Source organism: Sorghum bicolor, chromosome 10 (genome assembly GCF_000003195.3).
Source record: "Sorghum bicolor cultivar BTx623 chromosome 10, Sorghum_bicolor_NCBIv3, whole genome shotgun sequence".
Classification (NCBI taxonomy): Eukaryota; Viridiplantae; Streptophyta; class Magnoliopsida; order Poales; family Poaceae; genus Sorghum; species Sorghum bicolor.
The window spans coordinates 27,096,780-27,103,532 of record NC_012879.2 but is presented as its reverse complement, the minus strand read 5'-3'; positions in this window follow the sequence as shown (position 1 = coordinate 27,103,532).

Genomic DNA, 6,753 nt, shown 5'->3' with positions numbered 1-6,753 from the left:
GTCTTTTTACACAATAACACAAAAACTCCAATAATTATCAGTGACAAGCTTTCCGATTATGAAACACAACAACTTGTCACTGTTCTTGAAAGACACAGACCAGCATTTGGCTACTCTCTCGAGGATCTCACGGGCATTAGTCCCATTATCTGCACTCATCGTATCCCTATCGATCCCAATGTTACACCTTCAAGGGAACCACAACGGAGGCTTAACAATGCTATGCGAGAGGTTGTTAAGAAAGAGGTCCTCAAACTCTATAATGCTGGGATTATTTATCCTGTGCCACATATTGAGTGGGTTACCCCTGTCCAAGTAGTGCCAAAGAAAGGAGGAATGACGGTTGTTAGGAATGAGAAAAATGAACTCATCCCTCAACGAATTGTCACTGGGTGGCGTATGTGTATTGACTATCGAAAACTCAACAAGGCTACAAAGAAAGATCACTTTCCGTTACCCTTCATTGATGAAATGTTGGAACGGCTTGCAAACCACTCTTTCTTTTGTTTCCTTGATGGTTATTCTGGATATCACCAAATCCCAATCCACCCAGATGACCAAGAAAAGACTACCTTTACATGCCCGTATGGAACTTATGCATACCGACGAATGTCGTTCGGATTGTGCAATGCTCCAGCTTCTTTCCAACGGTGCATGATGTCTATTTTCTCGGACATGATTGAGAATATCATGGAGGTTTTCATGGATGATTTTACCGTCTATGGCAAAACCTTTGATCATTGTTTGGAGAATTTAGATAGAGTCTTGCAGTGATGTGAAGAAAAGCACTTAATCCTGAACTGGGAGAAATGCCATTTTATGGTTCAGGAAGGAATAGTGCTTGTTGGGTATTTTAAACCCAAACAGAAAAATCCGCAAGTGCACGGATACCGATGTAGCTTTCACCCGGGAGTATTCCAGAGTATCGATTTTCCACAGGGAACGTGAGTGTACTAATTAAGATCCAAGATCGCCCAAGGATAACTATATAATTATTTTTGGTGGGAAGAGAGGAAGTTTCCTGAGAGTTCTCTAGTTGATCTAAGAATCAAGAATTACTTCAAGATTATCTATATCGGGACATCAGAGCACTAACCACAGAAAGAGATGAGAAGGGGGCTAGGAAGGTCTAACTACGGTCCTACAAACACCGATCCGAACGTGGTGGAATACGTCGACCGTTAGGGCTATCACTACCCTAGGGCTACCACAACAATCCGTAGGATTGGGTGCAATTCCAGGTAATCGCAAGACTAATCACCACGTCTAATCTATTAATTACTACTCTAGCATTATAAAGACTAGAGCACTTGATGCAAGCGGGAATCCAATAAATAACTTGAATGTAAATAAAAGTAATTAAAGAACTCAGGAATTATGAATTGAAGAACCTGGAGAACGATGAAGAACGAACCAGATGCTGCAAAAGTATAATGTTGAGGAAGATCCGACAGATCCGGCTCCTCCTCTGCTCTCCTCTTCTCTCTCCCTATTTTCTAGATTACAACTAGAACTAACTAGAACTAGAACTAGAGGAACTAGAACTAGAACTAGATGAACTAGAACTAGATCTAGATGAACTAGAGGTAGAACTAGAAGAACTAGAGGGATCCTCTCTACTTGGATGAAGAATTGAAACCCTAGCTTTGATTCTGTAGAAGAGGTATGATCTCTAGGGGCCAGGGGGGTCTGGTTTTATAGTCCCTTCAAGTAAATCTGGGCCGTCGGATCAAACCAACATTGATCGCACGGTTTTCCTTGAAGTATTAGGTCGGTGGAGCATGATCCCTGAACTTCACCCTGATTGGTCCAGGGGGAGGGCGGGCGCCCTCAGGACTAGGGCGGGCGCCCTGTCCCTGAGGCCTCTCGGCTTCCGCTTCGGTCCCGTGGCTTCTGGAGTCTTCTAGATGATAGAAAATTGCGCGGCACGTTAATATCTCTATGTAAACCCGACGTGTGGGCCTTTCATCCTTATTTCCTGATAACCCCCTGCAGAAATAGACAAACACCAAAACTTGTGGAATTCTGTCAGATAAAACCCTAAGTCTAGGTGTTGGTTGCATTTGGATCCTTTTCTATGATTAGTTGATGGTTAAATGTGAGCATTAAGGACCGTCAACAAGCTCCCCCAAGCTTAACCTTTGCTCATCCCTGAGCAAAGATGAACTCAAGAGTTTCTGCAGTGGTTTCATAACTTAAAGATAACTCAAGAGTTTCTGCAGCGTTTAAACAAGATCTCATCTCGGGTTAGAGTAAACTGTTAAGACTTAAAACTTACTCATTTACCTTTCACCATGGGAATTGTAACCGTCACTTCTATCTTGAGTAGTTAAAAGATAGAACAGTCTAGTCAAGCACCATGTCTCTTGTTCTTCGATTAACTATAGCTCTGGAGTTTTTGCAGATTTTTAAATAAAACTCAGAGATTCCTTGTATGACTCTCTCTAGTCTCTCTTTTGTGGTATTTCTGGATCCTTACCAAGGCAGTAATGGTATATGCCTTCTCTCAAAGTATGTGGTATTTGTGGTATAAGGCATAGTGGCATTGCCTTCTCTCTCACCCTACTCTAATAAGGCTTTGATATCTGGAGCTCATAGGTGGGAGACAGCTAATACATACTTACAAGACATTTATTGTATAGTCAAACCATGGATCCAGAAGAACAAGTCAATAAGTCAAATCAAGATGTGCATGTGTGGCGAATGAATAGTATATGGTGATGATGGTGATAACAATGGTGGAAGTCTAATTCTACTTATGCTCTTTTGAGGGGATACATACCTTCCTTGCTCTTTTGAAACTTTTTGAGGAGAATGAGATGCTCTATATTTTTCTTTTTCTTTTTTTTCTTTTCTCTCAGGTGGGTATCTTGTACCCCTAATTCTACTGTCGGACACTTGTCCATTTTTTTACCTCTCGTCTCACTTTTTCTTTTCTTCTTTTTTTTTTCGAGGTTCCGGGCACTTGCCCCTTTTTATTTCCTCGTATTTATTTTTTTTTCTCTTTTTTTTATATTAGAGCACTCATTTCCTGAAATAATATAGCAAGTGGTAGTAACCAAGATAACTTGAGCATTTATTTCACAGGGGAAAAACAAAAATATTTTTGGCTATTCTCTCCCGGATTAGGAGTAGAATATTTTTGGGTGGTTCTGGAGATGGAAATGGATGGATATATGTGGATGCGTACTTCCGGAGTAGAAGCAGCATGTGTGAGTGAACCTTGATTTAACCACATGACAAGCTCCTAAGGGTCTACACAGCTTGACCACACTCAATGCTCATAAGCAGTAAAAAGTAAATGTGTGGCTCAAAGTTTAGCAAGCATGTATATATGGCTGTGGTAGAAATTTAAACTCTCATCATACAGGAACTCATCATGTGATATTTTAAAGATTTTCAAAGATAAAATTCTCCAGAATTCTAGCATCTCTAGGAACAGTTAAACAGCAGCTCAACCTTCCCATATCATATCCGTTAACGACTTAGACTTCAGATCAAGTACTCTTCCCACAAGTTCAGGTTTAGAGCAAATCTTAATAAATAACAGTGATGCCTAAACTTGAGAGAGATTTCAATTTTGAGAACTAGTCATGGCAGAGCAACTATTCATCTTTCCATGTGAGAGCTTATCATGAGGGTTCATAGCAAATTTTATTTATTTAATTATTTAGCAAACTAAGCAAAGATATATATATAAGCACAAAATCTTTATTTGGGTTTTTATGATTATGCATCTTTTTATTATTTGAGTAAAATATAAACGTGAGTAGAATACTTAGCTGGATAAATGGAGGTGCTCTCCCCCAAGCTGGATTTTGATGTAATTCCTACTGATGTAGCTAGCAGGTGGGAGAGGTGTATTTGAATGTCGGCAGCACCCTGACAGCGATTAGGATGTCCTCCGTCTGCTAGTCTTCTTTGATCCTTGAATTCTGTGGAGCTCAAATAGACAACAAAGCTTTGTGGAACTGGTTAAGTGTTAGCATAAATACCTAGCCTTTATCATGTTGAGCCTCCTCAATAAATATTACTCTCTTTAGTAGAATCATAAATTTATTTTTATATTTTCATTTTTATAGGACAGGAATATATTTATTTTATTTTTATACCACCACAGTGAATGTACTTATGGGTTTTATGCCATGAGCATACTCACATGGGGCTTACTATTTTTAACATTTTTATTTTCTTTTCAAGATGATATGAACCTGATTAACTAAGCAAACTATTTTAAAATAATTGAAAGGAAAAAGATAACTACCAAGTTTACCTCTTGGCAAGGCATTCGGTGTTTTTAAGTCCTCCGAATAGGACTCTCCGTTTTCTCAGTCGTCCTGGGATTCGCTGGATGGCGTAGTCGGTGGTTCCGGCGGTGCCTGGTCTTCATGTATAACTATCTTCTCTCTCCACACCTGACTCGGTGCTACGGTCTCCTCAGGACAGTTCTGTTCAAGCTGTATGTCTTCAGACCTTACGACTTCTCCTTCATAGTCTGCCCATCCGTCCTTGATGATTTGCCACCTCTGGTTACGGTTGTGTCATCTTCTTCTTGTCCTGACCTGCTTAGAGTCTTCAACTATATAGTTAGGGTTAGTAAAATAGTGGCGTACCTTATCAGAGGGGAAATGCATGTGGACTTCTCCGGTTCCAATATAGATGATTGCTTTAATGGTGCTGAGGAATGGTCTCTCAAGGATGATGGGTGAATCATACTTGTCTTCTCCCATGTCAATAACCTTCAACCTTTCGGAATGTCTGATCTGCCATCTGAAGCTGAATGTATGTCGGTTTTAGGGGCATGGTTCCATGCACGAGATGATAAGTGACTACGGCCATTATGTTGATGTCAGATCCGGTGTCGTAGAGTGTCTTCTGAAAATAATATCCGTTGATTGTGCACTTGATGATTGGGACACCAGGGTCGTCCTTCTTGATCAAGAAAGATGACTTGAGTTGACGATCTTGACCTCCTTGAGCTGCAGTGACCATCCTAGCTGACTCGGTACACATTTGCTTGTTCCTGTTCCTCCTGTTGGTCCTTCCTTGGTTCATGTCAGGATTGCTCTAAGATTTGTGTAGTCTTGTTCTTGAAGGAAAACGTCTCCGTCCTTCCCATGATGTAGAAACTGATCTTGGCAGCACTAGCGTAGATGACAGCTCCCGAGGTGTTCAGGAATGGCCTCCCTAGGATGATGGGTGCCCTCTCATCAGTATTAGTCTCTATCACCACGAAGTCTGCTGGAGCGTATAAGGTACCAACTCGGACGTAGAGGTTCTTCAATATTCCCTTTGGGAAACTTAGTGTCTGATCTGCAAGCTGCAAACACATGGTTGTTTCTAGGAAAGGATGTGTAAAGAATTTTTCATAGAGTACCCGGAGCATAATGTTGACGCTGGAGCCAAAGTCGCAGAGTGCTTCTAGGAAGTCCACCATGCCGATGGAGATCGGGATGATGGTGCGTCCTGGATCGCCTCTCTTGACCGGCAGAAGGTCAGTAATTACTTCCACAATGGGGTTACTCCAGTAGTTACATCCTCAAGCATTTTAGGGCAGTGATTGCCTGAGTGTCCAGTATCTCCAGTGTGTTTGTGCTCGTAGATCTAGGTTCTTCACTTGGTGGAGTCTGGGAGTTGTAAAAGTCCTTCATATTTTGCTCGAAGTGTATCTGCTCATAGAGACAAGGCAGAGATCAAGTGCATGAGCCCTGTTGGTGGAAAACACCAACAGAGCCAAAAGTGTATTTGTTCTCTCTAACCTTAAGCATAGTGAGCAAGACAAAGTTAATGGATAATAAGATCATGAGTGTAGCATTTAAAACATTTGTCAGATTAGATTGCTCAACCTTATGGAAAGATAATCTATCTATATATATGTTTTGTTTATATCTTCCAAAGATTGAGTGTGCAACATTTTAGCTTATATGATTAGGAGTGTGGAATCACAAAGGTGGAAGGACTAAACATGTTGAATCGATTGGGTTGGTTAACCTAGAGTTGTAAATCATACATGTTTGTCTCTTTTATTCATGTGAACACCAGAACCAAGGAGAAGCTTATAAAAGTGATAGTCAAGTACCTTAAGATGTTACCTTACTTGAAGAGTGATGGTACGGTATCTCCTTGTGGAAGCTTTCCTTTCTTAGCGGTTGTGCATCGTGTTTGTGGCACTCTCCATGGATCATCTCTTGTGAGCTATGCCTTCCTTGTGTAAATTGTTAAACTTCATGTGTCTCTCTCTTTGTCTCTAATGTGAGTTTATCTCAGGACTTCCCAGGTCGATATTGAAAGTTTTCCTGCAGGGGTTAGTCTAACAAAATATCAATATCTACTATAGCATACTATCGGCTCAAAGATCAACCTAGACACCATGTCTAATTTGATTTAGGAGGGCATTTTAACCTAAGCAGCATGCTTAAATTAAACTCCCTTGGAAGTAAGATCAACATTCCTAATTAAGCACCATGCTTAATTAAGAGATAAATGAAACTACTCCAAACCTAGACATATACTAAAGCAAATAAAGGTAGCATGAGAGCATTTATAGAGATCTACTCAAGTGGAGATGAAGTTGTGTGATTAGTATTTAACAAATTGAGCATGTCTCAAAGGTATGGACAACCAACATAGCAACATGGCAAAGGATGTTTTTATGTAAAGTACTCCCCCAAGCTTGAATTTTGCAAAATTCAAGTTTGGATGAATTTAATTCAATGTTGTATGATGATTTGTTGGACATACCTTGTGCTTATT